General features: G+C 37.1%; 1 protein-coding gene across 1 annotated transcript in view; it reads left to right on the forward strand.

Moving 5' to 3' along the window:
• Window positions 1–6,111: 6,111 nt before the first annotated feature.
• Window positions 6,112–18,736, forward strand: part of JAKMIP2 (janus kinase and microtubule interacting protein 2) — a 160,357-nt gene continuing 147,732 nt past the window's right edge. The window contains exon 1 of the mRNA XM_036239929.1: window positions 6,112–6,198. The gene's annotated coding sequence lies outside the window, so the exon portion shown is untranslated. The remainder of the gene's footprint in view (window positions 6,199–18,736) is intronic.

Below are 18,736 nucleotides of genomic sequence, written 5' to 3' on the forward strand. Positions count from 1 at the left end.
CCTGGTCCCTAGTCTAGTCCACAGTAGCAGCTAGCAAGAAATATTTATTAGTGTATCAATAAATGAATACACAGCATTCCTTATCTCAAAGTACAGTCAAATAGGAGAGAAAGACAAAGAAAAAATTATTCACCATTCAACATCATAAGTGCAGTGATAAAGACATGACAGGGGACAGTGGGAACCTCAGTTCTAATGCTAATCCTGGTATTACCGAAGACTCCCTGAAGGAGGTGATGGATAAATCTTGAAGGTTGAAGAGTTTGGGGTAGAGCAGGGACTTCCAGAGTAAACGGGTTAAGCAAATGCAAAAGTGTCCACCTGCTTATGCAAGGAGTCATCCACATGAGGGTTGGTCATGGAGTGTGGAGTCCACAGAAGAGTTCTAACACACTGATGCTGTTCATGAAGGACAAGCAGCGGGGTCAGAAGGGTTGTATCCTTATCCTTAGTGAATTCAAGAAGAACTTGACTGCTTACATTTAATGTTTTATAAATATTTAACATGTTATAATCCCTTATAGAGTAGACAGGGAATGAACAACAGTTTATTTAAATTCCTCCTTTTTTGCCCCCTTTTTGGGAGAAATCAGGACATTGGCCTCTCTCTGAGAGAAATACCTCAAGAAATCCTCTGGGTCTGCTGAAAGCTGGCCTAGAGTCATAACAGCAAGTTCTTAAATAAAGCTGAGTGATCTGAGTGTTTTGAAAACATCCAGAAGGATGTGCTATGTATAATCATAGTTATTATAGATTATATTAATAATAGTATTAGCTAATATTACTTGCCATTTACTTACTACATTGCCAGATACTGGTTAACTCTTTGCACATATGAACATTGGTCTTGAAAACAACCCATTGAACTAGGTACTGCTATCATGTCGTAAAATGAAGAAACTGAAGCACATAGAAATTAAGCAACTTAGCCAAGGTCACTCAGAAAACAAATGGTGAAGCGTGGATGCATTCCAAGCAACCCGTCTCCAGGGCCCACACTTTGCAGCTTCCTCCCATTATGCTGTGGTTTCTCCTGAAAATTTAATGCTGCTTTTGGAGCCAAGACCCATACACTGTACTTTTTTAGAAATCTCATAGAATTCAGAAGTCAAAGTTGGAAAGGTCCCAGGAGAGGTAGACAAGTCTGGTCACTGTTAGTTCTACTGGAGAAGACACTCTTAGTACAAAATCAGTATTTCCCAAAAAATTCATATACTCCTGGCAATATGACTTTGAATAAGCATGCACAAACACTTCCGTTTTAATAGCTATGTATATTTATGATATGGATTAGATAGACATTATGCTAATATGCATGTATACAAATAATTATTACTTTTTAATTTTGAGAAATATCAAAAATATATAACTAGAAAAATAATATTATAATAACATATAGCCGTGATTTAATGCAGAACTTGTTGATATATTTACTTACTGGTTTATTCATTCTAGAAATATTTATTGAGCACTTAGCATGAGTTGGCATGGTTAACAAATAAATAAACAAAAATTCTCCCTCCCCATTCAAAGGACCTGAATAGACATTTCTCTGAAGATATACAGATGGCCAATAGACATATGAAAAGATGCTCAACATTACTAATCATAAATGCAAGTCAAAACTATAATGAGATATCATCTCACACCTGTCAGGATGGCTATCATCAATTAATCAACAAACAAGTGTTGGCAATGATGTGGAGAAAAGGGAACCCTCATGTTGGTGGGATTGTAAATTGGTGCAGCAACTATAAAAAAACAGTATGGAGGGTCCTCAAAATATTAAAAATAGAAATACCATATAACCCAGCAATATTTCTGGGTATTTATTCGAAAAAATCCAAAGCACTAATTCAAAAAGACATGTGTACCCCTATGTTCACTGTAGTATTATTTATAACAGCCAAGATATGGAAGTAAGCTAAGTATCCATCAATAGCTGAGTGGATAAAGAATTGTGGTACATATATACAATGGAATATTACTCAGCCACAATAAATGAGATCTTGCCTTTAATGACAACTTGGATGAACCTAGAGGGCATTACGCCAGCTGAAATAAGTCAGACAGAGAAAGACAAATACTATTTGATTTCACTTACATGTGGAATCTAAAAAACAAAATAAATAACAACAACAACAACAACAACAAAAATACAGAAACATACTCATAGATACAGAGAACAAATTGATGGTGGCCGGATCATGGTAGGGCATTGGGGGTGGGGATGGGTAAAAAAGAGGAAGGATTAAGATGTACAAATTGTCAATTATAAAAACAGCCATGGTGATATAAAATCCTATACATCATAGCAAATATAGTCAATAATACAGTAATAACTCTGTATTGTGTCAAATGCTTACTAGACGTATTAGGCTGATCACTTCATATGTTATACAAATGTCTAATCACTGTGTGGTACACCTGAAACTAATATAACATATGTCAATTGTAATTGAAAAAAAAATGTTTAAAAAAATCCCTGCCCTTTCATAGCTCACATTCTAGTGGGGAGAGACAGATAAAAAAATTTTAAGTACAAATAATTAATATAGTATATTATATGATAAATACTATGGAAAAATAAAGCATGGTAAGAGAGGGCATGACAATGAAGAGAAGGAATACAATTTAAGATATGTGATAAAAATTATTACAAATACAGTTAAAATCTGTTTTACAAAAAATAAAAAAAGTATGGTTTTGCTTTAATTTCACTGGGGACACTATCTTTAACATGCCTATTTTTATTACTGTTCTGATAAAGCCTGAGTCAAATTTCATTTTAAAGTAAATAAGTAACAAGCAATTAAATAAAAATAAGTTCTACATAATGTAATATCTAAAGCCATCATTAAATACTATTAAATAATAATCACCATGCTGCACAGATACAGAAAAGGAGAAAGTAGTGTTTGAATGTTTAAATGGAGAAGTTGCTCAAACAGGAACACAAACACGTGTCTCTCCCCCAACTAATTCTATTTGTGTTGATGGGAAGAGAAAAACAGAATCACTCACCCAACCAAGTCCACTCTGGGCGCTTGGATGAAATGCTCATCTGGCCGGTGGAGGGGTCTGTCACCTAAATAACTGCAGCTTTCTTCTCTGCTTACTTACAAGACTATCTGTGGGGACAGCGGAAGATGAAAAATACAAGAAGAAGCGAGATCACCGCAACCCGTGCCCAGGTTACAGAACTTCACTCACACGATGCTCCTGGCTCAGGTGCTTCTGCCCAACGCTTCTTGGCCGCAAGCATTTTCACCCCACATGTTTTCCATGCTTGACTAATTGGCCGTAAAGCGATTTTGCTGTTAAAAAAAATAAGATAAAAGAACAACAAATAAAGGAGGGATATTAATTAAAAGGACATCACAAAACGTGCGAAAACAAATAACAAAATTAAAAAGACTTTATTGAGAAATACAAAATATTCGAATACATTTAAAATGTCGATAGCTTGGTGGCAATACTACACAAATAACTGATCTTCCTTTGTTGCTTGTACCTAAGCACTTATCTTCGTTTCCTGGGAAATGTGGGTTCAACTCTGCCCTCCAAGGCTCCTCGCCTCTTTCTTCTCGCAACAGAATATGTTTCAACTCTTCATCATCTGGAAGAAATGCTATTTTAAGACCACCGGCACCAGGTCTACTGGTGACTGTATAGGCCATTATAAGTGCTATGATTTATATACAATAAAAAAAATGGGCACCCTGGCCGGTTTGGCTCAGCGGTTAGAGCAACGGCCTCCGACCAAAGAGTTGCAGGTTCGATTTGGGCCAAGGGGACGTACCTCAGTCGCGGTTCCTCCCGGGCCCTAGTTAGGGTGGTATGGGAGGCAACCAGTCGATCTCTCTCTCTCTCACTCTCTCTCTCTCATCTGAAGATAAAATAGAAAAATATCCTCGGGTGAGAATTAAAAAATGGGAGTAACTACAAGAAATTCGTCCAAACTAAAAAAACCCCACCAGACAAACAAAAAAACAGTCAACCATTTATTTTATCTTTTTTATGGAGGTTGACTTTTAAAAGGAGAAACAAACACCCTAACACACACACACACCTGTCAATCAGTGTATAGTCTTATGACAAAATTGCCTTACCACCTATTAGTGATGCTGCGAAAAGGCTGTGGCGAAGAAGCTTACGGTGAAAATCAGGGCAGGAGCTGAGGGTAAGTTGTAACCCTTTTCCCAACAACCTAAATACCTTTAAGTCAGTTTTGTCAGAATAAGGCCCTGGCATCAAGGCCTTTCTCCCTGCAGGAAAAAGTTATCTCACATGTTAATATTAATTACATAAGAATGAGCAACAAATAATTGTAGCTAATATTTATTGAACACTTACTATGTACTAGCCTTGATAATGCTCTATAGGCTTCATCCTACTCAATTCTCACGATGACTTTGAAGTTCTATGATTAGTGCCATTTCACAGGTGAGGACACATAGGTTCAGGGAAGTTAATAACATGCCCCAAATCTTATCTGTAGTAAATCTTATCTGTCTGGCTCTGAAAATTGTACTAATCCCATTTGAACCTATCAATAACCCTATGGGTTAAGAACAAAGAGTATCTCCATTCCCTGACAGAGGGGCAGAAAAAATGTACTGTAATGGTTAAACAAGAGCAAATGTTAGTGTTAGAAGAGCCAGAGTTTTCATTCTGGCTTTGCTACTTATTAGCTGCGTGAATTTGGGAAATTTATCCAACTCCTTTAGGGCTTAGAAGGTCCTCCATTGTCTCACTTCAGAGAAATTTTAATCTCTCAGGCCTCCCTGACTTTGTTGTCATCATCATCATCATCACAGATAACATGAATTAACTGTTTTTTCACCTTTTTTTCTCGTATCTGCAATTGTCATGCTATTCCTTTAATTTCTTGGATTAAGGCATGAGTACAACGTACTACAACTAACAATAATAATAGTAATCATTTATTGTACACATACTACATGCCAAGCGCTTTCAGTGCATTATCTCATTTGATATGTACAACTAATGCACGATATAAATACTAGTGCCATCTATAATTTATGGTCAGAAACAGAACTCACCTAGAACTCAACGTTGCTGACTTCACTTCTTTTTTTTGTACCTACCACCCTGACCACCATCTGTCTTGGGACCACCAAAAGAGCACTCATAAAAATGGCATGGAATTTACTGCAGGAAAGAACATTCCAGGAGTTTGACACTAAATCGTTTTGGAAACAGCTACCAACTTGTGCTACTGAGAACCCTGATTGTTCCAGGAATTTGTTTCCTCTGTTCATCTTTCTTTTCCACAGGGTAGTGCCAATGGGGGACTGGAAAAACAGTAAGACTAAGAGATTCACTTGAAAAGAACAAGGGAGAGGAGTGTCAAGGAGTCAGATTCTTGTTTTATTGCAAAGTCCAGCCACTCATTTTGCTTTCTAACAACCTTGAGTGGCATTGAGTGAAAGATGCTATCAAGGACAAACATATTTGGAGTCATAATAAGTTCCTATTACTACACGAGATCATTTTCTCCATATTTGTTGTCATTTTTTCTGATCGCAAAGGTAATACATTTCATTGGAAAACCATATAAAATGCACAGACAGCTGAGCTTTTTGCATGTTAAGAGTCTAGATTTCGATTCCATTTAAATTATTTTCTTCCCGTGCCTACACACCCTTGCCCCACTTTTAAAGACCCAGAGTCCAAGGTAGGAGAGACCAGGAGCATCCCAGAAGGCAGCAGCACAAATTCACTCCCCTCCAGCTCCTCCAGCTCCTTTCACCCGTCTCCCCTCCCCCTTAGTCTGGTCGCTTACCATTGGTTATTACCATGACAACCAGCAGCTGCCGGGGCAGGCAGCCTCTACCGCAGCAGGGGTGGGGTTGTGGGGGAGGGGGGAGGAGAGGAGGAGCCAGAGGAGGTGTCTGCTGCAAGTTCCTGGCTGCTTCTGAGCTCACCCCATCCTCCGAGAGGGAGGAGGCCAAGTGATGCTGGTACCGCGGCCGCCTCGACTGCTGATACTCTAGTGGGGCTGGAAGGGTGGTTCCTATTCGCACCATCGCCAGCCAGGGACGGAGGGGGGAAAAAATCCCAGCAGACGCTGCTGATGTTGAGTTCGGAGGCTACATCCGACTCGGTCACAGGGAAAATGGATTCAGTTTGCATCTCTCTCTCCTTTCAACTGCGTCTCCGGGTCTCAGCATGGTAAGTAGGAGACAGTGGAGCTATCTTCTTGGTGGAGATTGCTCCTAAATGACCTGTGTATACATCTGTGGCCTGCACTTGAACAATGAGTCCCTTAAAGTAGGGGAGGAAGGTGTGGAGACAGAGATGGGGATGGAGAGAGAGGAAGGTTGCCAGGAAGAGAGAAGTAAGAAGGCATGCGCTCCTGTTTAAAAAAAAAAAAAAAAAAATGGTGTTCTGATTTTATCTTGAACTGGCTTAGAATGCAGAGTGAGCGACTCGGTTCCTTTCCTTCCAAGCTTAGCAACAGAATCAGGGGGTGGAAAAAGAGCTAACAAGGAATGGGTGTTATTGAAAGGAATCATTTCATTTGCAGCTCCCACATATAGGGCTGGGCCTTCCTCAGAAACACATTCGGTGCCTCATAAGCTTCTCTGCCTAATTATAAATAAGGTGGTTTTGCTTACATCCTTCATTGCTTAGGAAAGGCAGCCCCAGAATGTAGCGTTCTATTCCACGTTCTCAGGTACTCTAGTTGAGAAACCATTTGCTGGGTCCAGTTTTATTTTTAGCACACAGATTTGATTGTGAATATACAAAGGTATATACTCTATGGATATGCAGATCATATATACACGTTACTTAGCATTTAGAGTGCATTTGTGAAACGTGTTTATGTGCAGAGCGTTCTTTGCGATCATTTTTATGGATTGTAAATGCCCTTGCATGCATGAAGGTAATTGGATATTTTTGAAACTGTGCTTCTGGTTTGTAATATTACTCATTGACTTCGCCTGAATTAATGTGGGATTGATCCTTGGTATTGCCTCTCAGTTTTGTGGTGACCAATTAGGATAGATACCTATCAATTAATGTGTATCATAGCCCTAGATGTGAATTCATAGCCTGCCTCTTTTCTTTATTTTTAATTAGGTTTGTGGAGGGTGATTTGAGAGCCTCGACTTGACAATGATGGGAAAGGGAGGCGGCTGTGGTATTATTTTTTGTACAGTATCTTGCCAAATGATTGTGGAAACAAATCAGTTTTCTTGAAATTCTACCCCAACCCTTTCATATTTGTGCCTTGTGTCCCAGAAAGCCCAGGCAAGCTGGACGGTGAAATGCATTCATTTTATTTAATAGTGCTGCTATTTGCTGTTCATTCCTTCAGTATCCAGACACCATTTTAGAGTTCTCTCAAATGTTGTATTATGGATTTACTTCTTTAGGTGGTCAAGTAGGAAAGTGGGATTTTTTTTTTAATCTAGGTATTTTCTAAAGACCCTAGCATTTCCAAATTAGCTTCCTTATACAATGAAATGAAATAAGAGAAAGCAAAGCTTAGCACAAGAACGCGTGGCTTGGAGTCGAAATGGGGTGGGGGGTCGGGTATCGTAGTTTACAAATGCTTACTGAGATCTGCTTGACCTTTTATTATGTCAAGGCTTTAAGGCAGCTCAGGAGACTAAAGAGGCCTGAGATGAGTAGGTACAGGGCTCCATCACCACCCAGGGTAATGGATTTCATTGAATTAAAGCCAGAAAAATCCTTGCAGGTAAAAGTGTGTTAGTAGTATTACATTCATCATATGGACTAGTTTCATCCATCGATCTCATCTCTAACAATATCATTGGCAGTGCAAACATTTTCTACAGTGTAAAATATTAGCATTTTTTGTTTTAGCCTTTTACTTTATTTTACCCATCTCGCCCCTTCATTTAAAAAATTTAAATACATTTGAATCAGGTTTATAGTTTAATTCCTCTGAGAATAAATGTCCTATTTGGTTTATATATGGGAAGTCTCTTTGTCGACTTAATTGGGAGAGTGCATTGAATATGCTTATGGCATGTCATATATTATATACATTCACAACTCTGTAAAGTCATGCTACCATGTGCCTAATTATAACAACTACATAAAGTCAAGCAAGGAGAGATGCTGGGCTTGTATATCACATCAAAATGTTAACACACTGCATCCTGAATTTTTAAATAACTTTTGACCTCCAAAAATTACAATTTCAGATACATCTACAGTAAGCTTTAAAGAATTAAGACATAGTTGACTCTCTTTCATGCCATGAAAACAGATATCTTGGGACTTTGTTTTATTTCCTTTGTGTTGACTTTTCCCTGGGATGTGGTTTTATAGGTGAAGTTGGTATAATTTGAGCAGAGGCAAAGCACTGTAGGCCATGGATACAGAGCTAACCTTCGTATGTGGCCAGACCCTGATGGGAACACAGGTCTAGAGTTTAGTCCCACAACTTGAGATGATTACATGGCCTTTTCAGAGGAGCCACAGAAAAGTGAAGTATACTTAAAGGACTACAAGTTGAACTCTAAGAAAGAATAAGGAAAGTAGGATTATTACATTTGGGGAAAACTGAGACATGCAATTATTTGCTTTAGAAGAGCTGAGGGTTTGCACATAGGGCGGTGCTTTTTGCTATCTTTTGGAACCTAAAATATGGTCAATGAGGTTCAACTGCATTGGGAAGAATGAAGATTATAAATACAAAATGTAGAACTTCCTGATGGCAAGTTTGAATTTAACTGGGTACCCAATAGGGCAGTTTATTCTTTTTTTTTTTTTTTTATCAAAACCTCCCTAAGTATGACATAGACATGGATTTATTTGGGATGGACTAGATTCTTTCTCAAAAACTTCTCATTTTCTAGAGTAAACTGTCCATTTAAGAGTGTGTTTTAGTTGAGCAACATCATGCACTTCTGGACTTGTAACAGTAAGACTCCATTTTGTAATGAACTTATCAATTACAGAATCTGGATATTTTTAAAGAAATCAATTGATCATCTGCATGGAGAAATTTGTAGGTCATCTTGTCAGGATGCAGGGAACTCAACACTGACCACTTCACTAGAGTCCTTGCCCAGCAGCTCTGTGGAATCTGATGCCCAAGAGCCATATTAAAATTATTCCCTTCTGTATGGCTCATTTTGAAAAATGAAATGGGGTTTCATGGGGTGTAGATACAAAATAATTCAAGAGCCATATCAAGATGATATCAGAAAAAAACCCACAAGATATATAAAAGGTACATCCAAGTTATCATTTAGATGTGCTGTTTACAGCAAATTAATTTTATTAATTATCTTTTTTCTCAAACACCATCTTGAAAATGCCATTCTCGTTGAGATAGTAAATATTTTGACTGGCATCTAAACTTTGGTAAAACTTGTTTTAATTGGAAGAAAACACAATTCCTAATTTCTTTCTTTGTGTAAGGATGTTCCTTATTTCTTCAAGTGACCTCGAAGCATATTTCGGTGTTAGGTGCATGCTTCAAGTCCCCATCGGGTGACTGGAGAGTCAAAGCTGTTTTCTTCATTTCTCACAGGTTCATCAAAAGAGCAGAGCTTTGTCCCCCATGATTGGAGTCTAAAAGAAAACCAAAAATTTTCCTGGAAGTTTCAACATAAATTACTCGACAGTGGGTTTTTACTGAAATAACTAAATGAGATTTATACTTGGGTGTTATTCTGAGGGGTCAGTTACGACTGACCTCTTCCAGCTGAAAACACGTCTTCCCAAATGAAAATGTGTTTTCAAACGAGATGAATTAATTAATTGAAAAACAACTATTTGTAGAGCTCTTATATGACTAGCAAAAGTTGCATATGTTAGCAGCACAGAATTTTTTTGGAGGATATAAAATATACACATCTGAAAGTGTTAATGACAAAAATAATGCACCTTGTATTAATTATTATACTTCATATTAATATAATCTTCTATAATTCTCAGTCATTTTACATTGTTTTATTTTTAACTTATATTCCCCCAAATTCTATCACTGTTTAGTGTTTTAAATAAATGAAAACAGCCTCAGAGAGGTTAGACTTGATCAAGTTTGTGTTCGGTAAATGGTCAAACTGGGTTGGATTCCAAATCTCATGAGCCCAAGGCTGCCTTATTAGAAAATGTAACAAATGATCTTGCCATCTAAAATTTTTAAATATCAAACATAGTAAATCTGCATTAAGTGTGGCTCAGTTTTATTTGGATTTTTATTTGAATATTTCAGGTGCTATGATATACCCTTTGGTCATATTGAATTGGTCCAATAGACTAAGTGTATGTTTAGGGTATCAGACAAAAAAAAAGTGCACACAAAAAATTATTTTGGAGAAAATTTGGGATTACTGATATTTCAGAAAAGCACAGACGCATTTGTCTAGGGAAAAAATCAGAACTTTGTTGGACTGATGTGTACTTGTTTTATGACTAAGTACCATTTTCATTATTTATTTTTTTAAACATGTTTTTATTGGCCTAGCTGGTGTGACTCGGTGGCTTAGCATTGACCCATGCCCCAAAAGGTCACCGGTTCAATTCTCGGTCAGGGGATATGCCCAGGTTGTGGGCCAAATCCCCAGTGAGGGGGCATGCAGGAGGCGGCCAATTGATGTTCTCCCTCATCGATGTTTCTATCTCTCTCTCCCTCTCCCTTCCTTTCTCTCTAAAATCAATAAAGGAAAAAAGAAGAAAAAAATAATTTGAATATGTTTTTATCGAATTTAGAGAGAGAGAGGAAGAGATAGAGAGAGAGAGAAACATTGATCGGCTGCCTCTCAAACACCCCTCTTTGGGGACCAAACCCAAAACCCAGGCATGTTCCCCAACCAAGAAGGAATCAAACCGTGGCCTCTTGGTGCATAGGAAGACGTTCAACCAACTGAGCCAAACCAGCCAGGGCATACTATTTTTATTTTTAATGAGAGTTTGGGAGGTAACAATTTTATTCTATGCTTTGTACCATGATAAAACTCAACCGTGCCTCCTACCTATATGTCCTAAGCATTTCTCCACCTACATGTTCTTAAAAATAAAAATGACATTAAATAATAAAGAAGTGTACATCACTTCAACTACTTCTTGATATTTTCCCTGGACAAATACTTTTACATTTTTCTGAAATATCAAAAAGTCAAGTACCTTTCTTCAAAATATTCTAATTTTTGTTGCCTCCCTTTCTTTGCAAATGCCCTAGCATGCACTTTGTCTGACTCCTGGGCAATTCAGTGCTGGCCAAAGAGCAAATTGCGCCATCTGAATTGTCATTCCACATTAATGATCTTGCAGTGCAATTGAGATCTGTCACACTGAAGACATTCTGCTTTAAATCAGTGTTCACCAGTACAGTTAAAGTTTGTCTTTTAAAGGCTTTTTTGTACATTTAAAAAATATATGCTCATTTTGAGATAAAAAAGATAATACAGAAATGTTTACAAAGAAAATCACCCATAAGCCTACCATCAAGAAATAATTCCTCTTAGCATTTTGGAATATTTTCCTCTAGATTTTTTTTTCCCTGTATGACACTATAAACACACTCAGACATACAATTTCATAAATGGGACCATACTCTAAGCATTGTTTTATAGTTCTTTTACTATGTCAATGAAATATGTCTCTGCTAAATGATCAATAGCGTGCATTTTTCTTGATGATTCAAGGTGTTTTTTCCCCACTTGGGGCTCTTTACACTTTGCTTTAAATACTCCTCATGATACAGGTAGAGCCTGCTGATTTACAGCAGGTGTGAGCCAAGCATTATTTTCAGGAAATATGAGATCTGTTACCAAGACTTGCCACTGCCTCTCACAATGGGCATTACATTAGTCTCAGTCATCTCCTCTCTATGATAATGAATGAGTTTTAAGCCCAAGTCAGTGAAATCCCTGTTTGAATCACGAGGAATTTCAGCAGGTGTGTGCATAAACAGCAATGTAAAAACAAAAACAGAAACACATCTCTTTAAGATTCATGTTTTTTTTCCTCTGTGTAGTAGTGGCATCCTGCAGTCTTAACCTCTGTGACCAATCCAACTCCTTTATGAAGACGTATTTAAATGACATACATTTAGCTGTCACATGATTTCTCCGACTAAACTAATATATTTTTGGCATGTATATTCCTTAAACCTGTATAAATATTTTTTAATTTTTATATTTTACATATTCATTTTTATTAAAGTATAGTTGACATACAATATTGTATTAATTTCTGCTGTATAAAATAGTGATTCTATGTTTATATACCGTATGATGTGATTACCACTGTAAGTCTACTAGCCATCTGTCACTGAACGGAATCGTGATATTACTGACTTTATTGCCTATGCTGTACATTAGATCCCCATGACTTAGTATGTTAAAACTGGAAATATGTACCTGTTATTCCCCTTCACCTTTTTCATCCATTCCTCCCACCCTCTCCCATCTGTCTCTGTATCTATGAGTCTGTTTCTGTTTTGTTTTAAATATGCATATAGTGTTTAAATGAAAGCCCACTCATAAGACTCTCCCTTTTAAAATATAGATAGTTGGATTCTTATACTGCAAGTTTGAGCTTGAATATGACTCCTAGTGGAGATCTATATATAATATAATATAATATAATATAATATAATATAATATAATATAATATAATATAATATAATACTTTCTGTGAACTGTATGTTCCCTTCATAGAATTTATCAAAGTTGTAATTTTAGAGCTACTTATTTGCTTGCTTGATTTTCTCTACCCTTCACTGGATCGAAGTTCTATGAGGGCAGAAAATGACACTGTGACTCACAGATGGTGGGCCACACATATGTGCTGGTTGACTAACTGAATGAATAGACTGTCCCTTGAAACACCTCTGGTCTAAGATGGTACAAGAGCTTTTTCACTAATAGTTCTTCGCATTCTTCTCATTCTTTTATTTTGGCTGTGAAGATAAACATGAATTTTGTATTCGTGTATGTGATATTCTCAGGATTTTAAATTTTGATCAAAGAAAACCAGCTTTTTAAAGGTAACAAATCATACTACTTAAAACCCATCACTGTACACGATAGACTATGACATAAATAAGAGAAGCTGTGAGCATTTATGTTCTTCCCTTGTGGTTCCTTTTATTCCCTTTCAAAAGGAACTGCAAGTCAGAAATAGTGACACCATTTTGAGAATACCTTTGGTTTCAGTGTAACTTATCAAAATAAATTAGTCATTTAATTAATATTTAAATCAAATTACATGATTTACCCTCACAGCCATTTTGCTATTGTAGAAATCTGCCCTAACAAATTCACTGATCATAAACAAATCGTTTCTTTATGTCTATATCAAAAATCAAGCTGAGCCCTGGCCGGTTTGGCTCAGCAGTTAGAGCGTTGGCCTGCGGTCCAGAGAGACCCGGGTTCGGTTCCCGCTAAGGGCGCGTGCCTCGGTTGCAGTTTGTCCCCGGCCCTGGTTGGTCATGCAGGTGGCAGCCACTTAATGTGTCCCTTTCACGTCGGTGTTTCTCTCTCTCTCTCTGAACAAAAAATGGGAAAATGTCCTCAGGTGAGGATAAAACAAAACAAAACAATCAAGCTGAAACTAATTGAAGTAATAACCAAACTCAAAAGATAAATGAAGGCAGCATCTTGCTTTCATGGAAGTTTTGAAACCAAATATAAAAAGAGTAACTCGGAAAAGAGGGGTATACTTGGCAAATAGGGAGCAATATCTTCAAACCAATGGGAACAGCCCCCTGGATAGGTGCCTAACCTGCAAATACAGTGAAACTTAAGTGTGAGGAAAAAGTCTTTGTTTCCTTTCTTTTCCTGGAATCGATATCAGGATCATTTACTGCAATGCTTGAAATTCTGGCGTCCAACTGCAGTCACAATCTAGATAGAAAACAAAATCTAAGTTTAGTTGATACTCTCTGGTCAGAAAAGGATTCATTGGTATTATTTTCAAGAAGGAAATTTTGCTGAGATCATTGTGAATCTAAAAAAGCCTTGTGAGCATGTGCTTAAGAAAAGAGGATGAGATTTTCATCATGCCTTCTGTTCCAAACTGGAAAATTTCCCCTGGAAAATGCTACCCATTATAACCACAATGCAAATGTAAACCAAGCAAATGTTTCTCACCCATATTTTTTGTCTGGCTCTTTCTTGTGCAGTACTTCATGGAGAGAGATACCCTCCAAAACTATGCTAAGCTCTTACTCTGAAGTCATTACTGATCCACATTTAAGACCCATAAACCATTCATAGGTCAGATATACCTAATTTGAACATATATTTCAAAACAAACAAAAAAAATTTTTTAATGCAAGAATACTGATAGAAGCAACTAAAGATAATATTTTAAATAAGTACCATTCTATAAAATTTAGGATATGTGTCATTTATTCTACCAATAAATCATTAAAAGAATAACAAGATAATTGACAATATTTTTGTATGTAACAATAACCAATCTGGAGAGTTTATATTAAAAAAACAACACTGAGGCTGGTGCCATTTTGGATTCAGCCCGTCTGCTTTGCTAGTGCCCTGAATAAAATTCTGTTCCTGCAAAAAAATTTAAAAAATCAACACTGAATTCACAAGATTCTAATTCTGCCAATTGGCACTGACAAGACAGAGAGAAGGACTTGGGTGTTTTGAAGATATGAGAGATCCCATGTTGCTTTTTCATGAGTTTCCTAGATGGTTAGGATTATGACAATGGGTACTCTGGAATCACTGGGGCTTCTCTATCCTTTGCTTTGCTCTGGTTATTTAGACCCAGAGGAAAGAATTACTTCTACTGCATCGGCTCAGTCTCTGTCCCTGTGTCTCTTAAGGAGGAATTAAGTGGTAGTTAATTAACCATAAAATGAATTTTGAATTTTAGAGAACATGAAATTTTTTGCTGTATTATGGAAAACATTTGAATTATGACATTTTTATTTTTAAAGCACTTCATTTTATAAGAGCGTCTACAAAACTGAGAATTTATAATAGTTTGAGCCAAGTGCGTAAACCATTAGTAATCATTAAAAATGCACCTTAATATTTTTTAAGAGAAGTAACAAGAAACCCTTTACCCCTAGTCGGTTTTGCATAAAAGGGACATTTAGCTATCTTGCTCTCTTCTTGCCAGATAGTTCGTATTTTAGGTTCCACGGGGTATAAGTCTACGCTATGAAACAAGAGAAAGGAAGATATCAGCCTGCAACAGGGAAATTGATTTTCCCACCACTGTTTGACCTTCAGGTTTTTTTTCTTTATAGAGCCCAATCTCTCAAAGCATGCAAAAATTCATTTACTAATGCTCCTATCTGGACAGGTTTGACTACACATATGTTCCAGTCTCTTCTGTGGTATATGATTTTATATTTTTCTTCTCTCATTCTACTTACAGTTTTTTAAATTAAACCTAAACGATTTAGCTAAGGTCCCTGGAAGGTAGTCAACAGACAGGATTAATATTTCTAGTCAGTCACTGGTCATTTGCTTACTGAACTTTCACTAACATTTGTATGATTTGAAAACATAAATGGTCGCAAGTTATTCTATGTAATCCGTTTGCTTTGAAACATCGATCTTTGGCTGTATAGTCAACTGTAATCTAAGCAGAATTGATCTGTTCTCAGCTCGCATGGTGCCATCACTTAGCATGTTCTTGATGTCCTTAAATGCTGTTTGACAAACACAAGGACCTTTATGGCTGAGTGCAGCTGATGAAATACTGGAAAAGCATTTCATTCAGAAGACAGTAATTTTGCAAACCAACACTCTCCCTTGGGTAAATCTGAAAACAATTTTCAGATTTGATGCTGACTCATCTCTATTATTTAGAAGAATTGGGGGATATCCATAGTTTCAAATTTTCTTCACAATTCAAGTGAAACAATTTATTTCAACAATGAATGGGATAGCTTTGACCTTCTTAACAAGGATATCTGAGATGTGCTCCAAATATAACAAGTATAAAAAGAAACCAGAACAACTTACTTTTTCTAAGTTATCCAGAATAAGGAAAAGAGCTAAATTCTTTGAGCACCTATTGCATATCTATTTTACTGTTTTCATCCATGTCCATTTTTGCAATCCTCACAACAGAACGGTTGTTCTTCCCACATTGCAAGAGGAAAATGAACCTCAGATAGGTTAAATTCTTTAGCCAAAGCCATTCAGTTAGGGAGTTGACAGCTGAGATTGAAGTAAGGTCTGATTATACAGCACTGTGTTGAAAAACTGGAACTTTGTGGACTGGACTCATCTCAGGGAAGTGTTCACAAACATGTGTAAAGTGTTTGTAAACAACAATATATATGCTTCCAGCACAACATGTTTAAGGCCATGTTTTCATTCAAAATTGTATAATTTTGATATTTCAAAAATTATGTGACCTGTCTCTTCTTGGAAAACAAGAAAATCAGGCCTCACTAGGCCTACAGCTCTCATGGCAAACATCTGGAGCTGGTCATGGGTGCTCCTCTGGGTGATATTGTGCTCCGCTCTGGTGCTACTTTGACCCCCAACTCCCCTGCCCCCTCATTTGAGTCACATTAGCTCTTTGGCCCTGAAGACATTTGGGGTTTGTTTTGACCTCTGTTCAGCCCGTTTTCATTCCACTACACTGTTATTTCCCAGTTAAGTATGGGTTTTGTTCTTCAGGGAAACATTCAGATTTCATTAATGTAGAAGCTGAAAATGACTGTAAAGAATAACCCAGCAGATAAACATTTGCTAAAAATGAACTATCCTTATGAAATTTAATGCTGCTGGTCTGGTTTGGGGACAATCACAGTGGCATTTTTTGACAATTTGCTTCAGGTGTCTCCTCTTGTGCCCCATCAATGATTTGTTTTGTCTCTTTTATCATCAGTAAGCTAAACCATTTTCCACAACAATTAATATGTGTTTAATATTTGATTTTACAAGTTACAAAGAGCTTTTGAAATCTCACAAGCATACAAATAGAGAAGATATTTTATATATTGTGTTTATTGTATTATTTTACATTATGTTATGTTATGTTATTTATAATTAACCTCAGGGTAAAGTTTAGATATTTTACCTATATTCAGCATCATGTAACCACTAAGGGAAAAGTATAGAACTTGAATCCAGATTTTTTTACTTTAGAATTTTTTTTTTATAAGATGCTGCCCCAAATAACCAAAGGATCCATCAGCGATATGAATTAGGGCCAAGGAATTATGGCCTGGTCTGACCTGACCTATAAGTCCTAACTCAGGCACTAGAGTAACTTAGGTTAGGTATTTTGGTTATCCTCACCAAGTCCTTCCTTTCACATATGATTAATGGATATGTGTCTGTATATGGAAATAACTAAATAAACCAAGAGCTTTGGTGGGAGTATGAATAAATAATTCCCACATGGGTATCATTTTCATCATTACCAGTACCATAGAAGCCTTGTTGAAGGTCCTCAAAATAGAAGGCATTCATAGATTCCAATGATTGGCCCTACTCCCTGTTCAAAAGGAACTTATGTTTTTAAAAGAACCAAACTCAACTGGAATATTAACACACCTAACACTTACATGGAATATATATAGCACCACCGTTCCCATCAGAAGTCTTTGTTTTTGACAATGGACCACTGTGGCTTCTGCTAATGGGCCTGAACTACTAATGCATATGTTGAGGAGAACGGCTTTGAATCTGTATTCAATCCTTTCGTTCTCCTCCTAACTTATATCTTTCAATTGATGAGCCCAATACAATAATATTTATGTTAGTAAATAGAGATTATTGAGGCATATCAATCTACTTTCTGGACTAAATTCAGGTTTCAAAATGTCTCAGAAAATCTTTTCAAAACATATATATATATATATATAATTTTTTTTTTTTTTTTGGTACGTGCTCCTAGCGGGAACCAAACCCAGGACCCTCTGGTCCACAGGCCAACACTCCAGCTGCTGAGCCAAACTGGCCAGGGCTCAAAACATATTTGACATTAATATTAGTTGTCATGTTTTGTGAGCATTTTTTTAATCCTCACCCAAGAATAGGTTTATTGAATTTAGAGAGAGGAAGGAAGAGAGAGAATGAGAGAGGGAGAGGGAGAGAGAGAGAGAAACATTGACGTGAAAGAGAAACATCGATAGGTTGCCTCTGGTACACGCTCTGACCGGGGATCAAACCTGAACCTAGGTATGTTCCCTGACTAGGAATGGAACCCACAGCCTTTTGGTGTACAGGACAACGCTCCAACCAGCTAAGACCCCCAGCCAGGGCTGTGTTGGTTTTTATTTTACTTCCCTGCCTAGATGCCAAGCATGGCACCAACATTGTTGCACACCTTGCACCAACACACTTTGAAGAAGGTAACAGTAGCCCTATTTTATGCATAACTCAAACAAGGTTTATTTAGGTAAGCAATTTAATCCTTACTCAAGATTATCTAACTAATAACTGATAGAACCAGATTCTGCACTCAAGTCTGTCCAACTCCAGGGTCACTCTTAACTAATAAGCTGTACCACTTTCCTTTTGTTTTGAAAACTTGATTGTGCTCTTGAAAATTAAAGTAAATGAAGAGAAAAGCACATATGTATTTCATGTTATTAATGTTAAGTATTAATCAAAACCCTATGCTTGCTAAGTGAAGGAGAGCAACACTCTGCTAAAGCTTATCCTCAAGAGTAAAGCCCACATCACCACAGTTTCCTCAGTGAGGAAAAAATTGAGAAGCCGAATGAATCCTACTCCTAATATAAGCCATTTGAAGATTTTGTGTTACAATAACT

This window comes from Molossus molossus, unplaced genomic scaffold, assembly GCF_014108415.1.
Source record: "Molossus molossus isolate mMolMol1 unplaced genomic scaffold, mMolMol1.p scaffold_m16_p_4, whole genome shotgun sequence".
In the NCBI taxonomy this organism is placed as follows: Eukaryota; Metazoa; Chordata; class Mammalia; order Chiroptera; family Molossidae; genus Molossus; species Molossus molossus.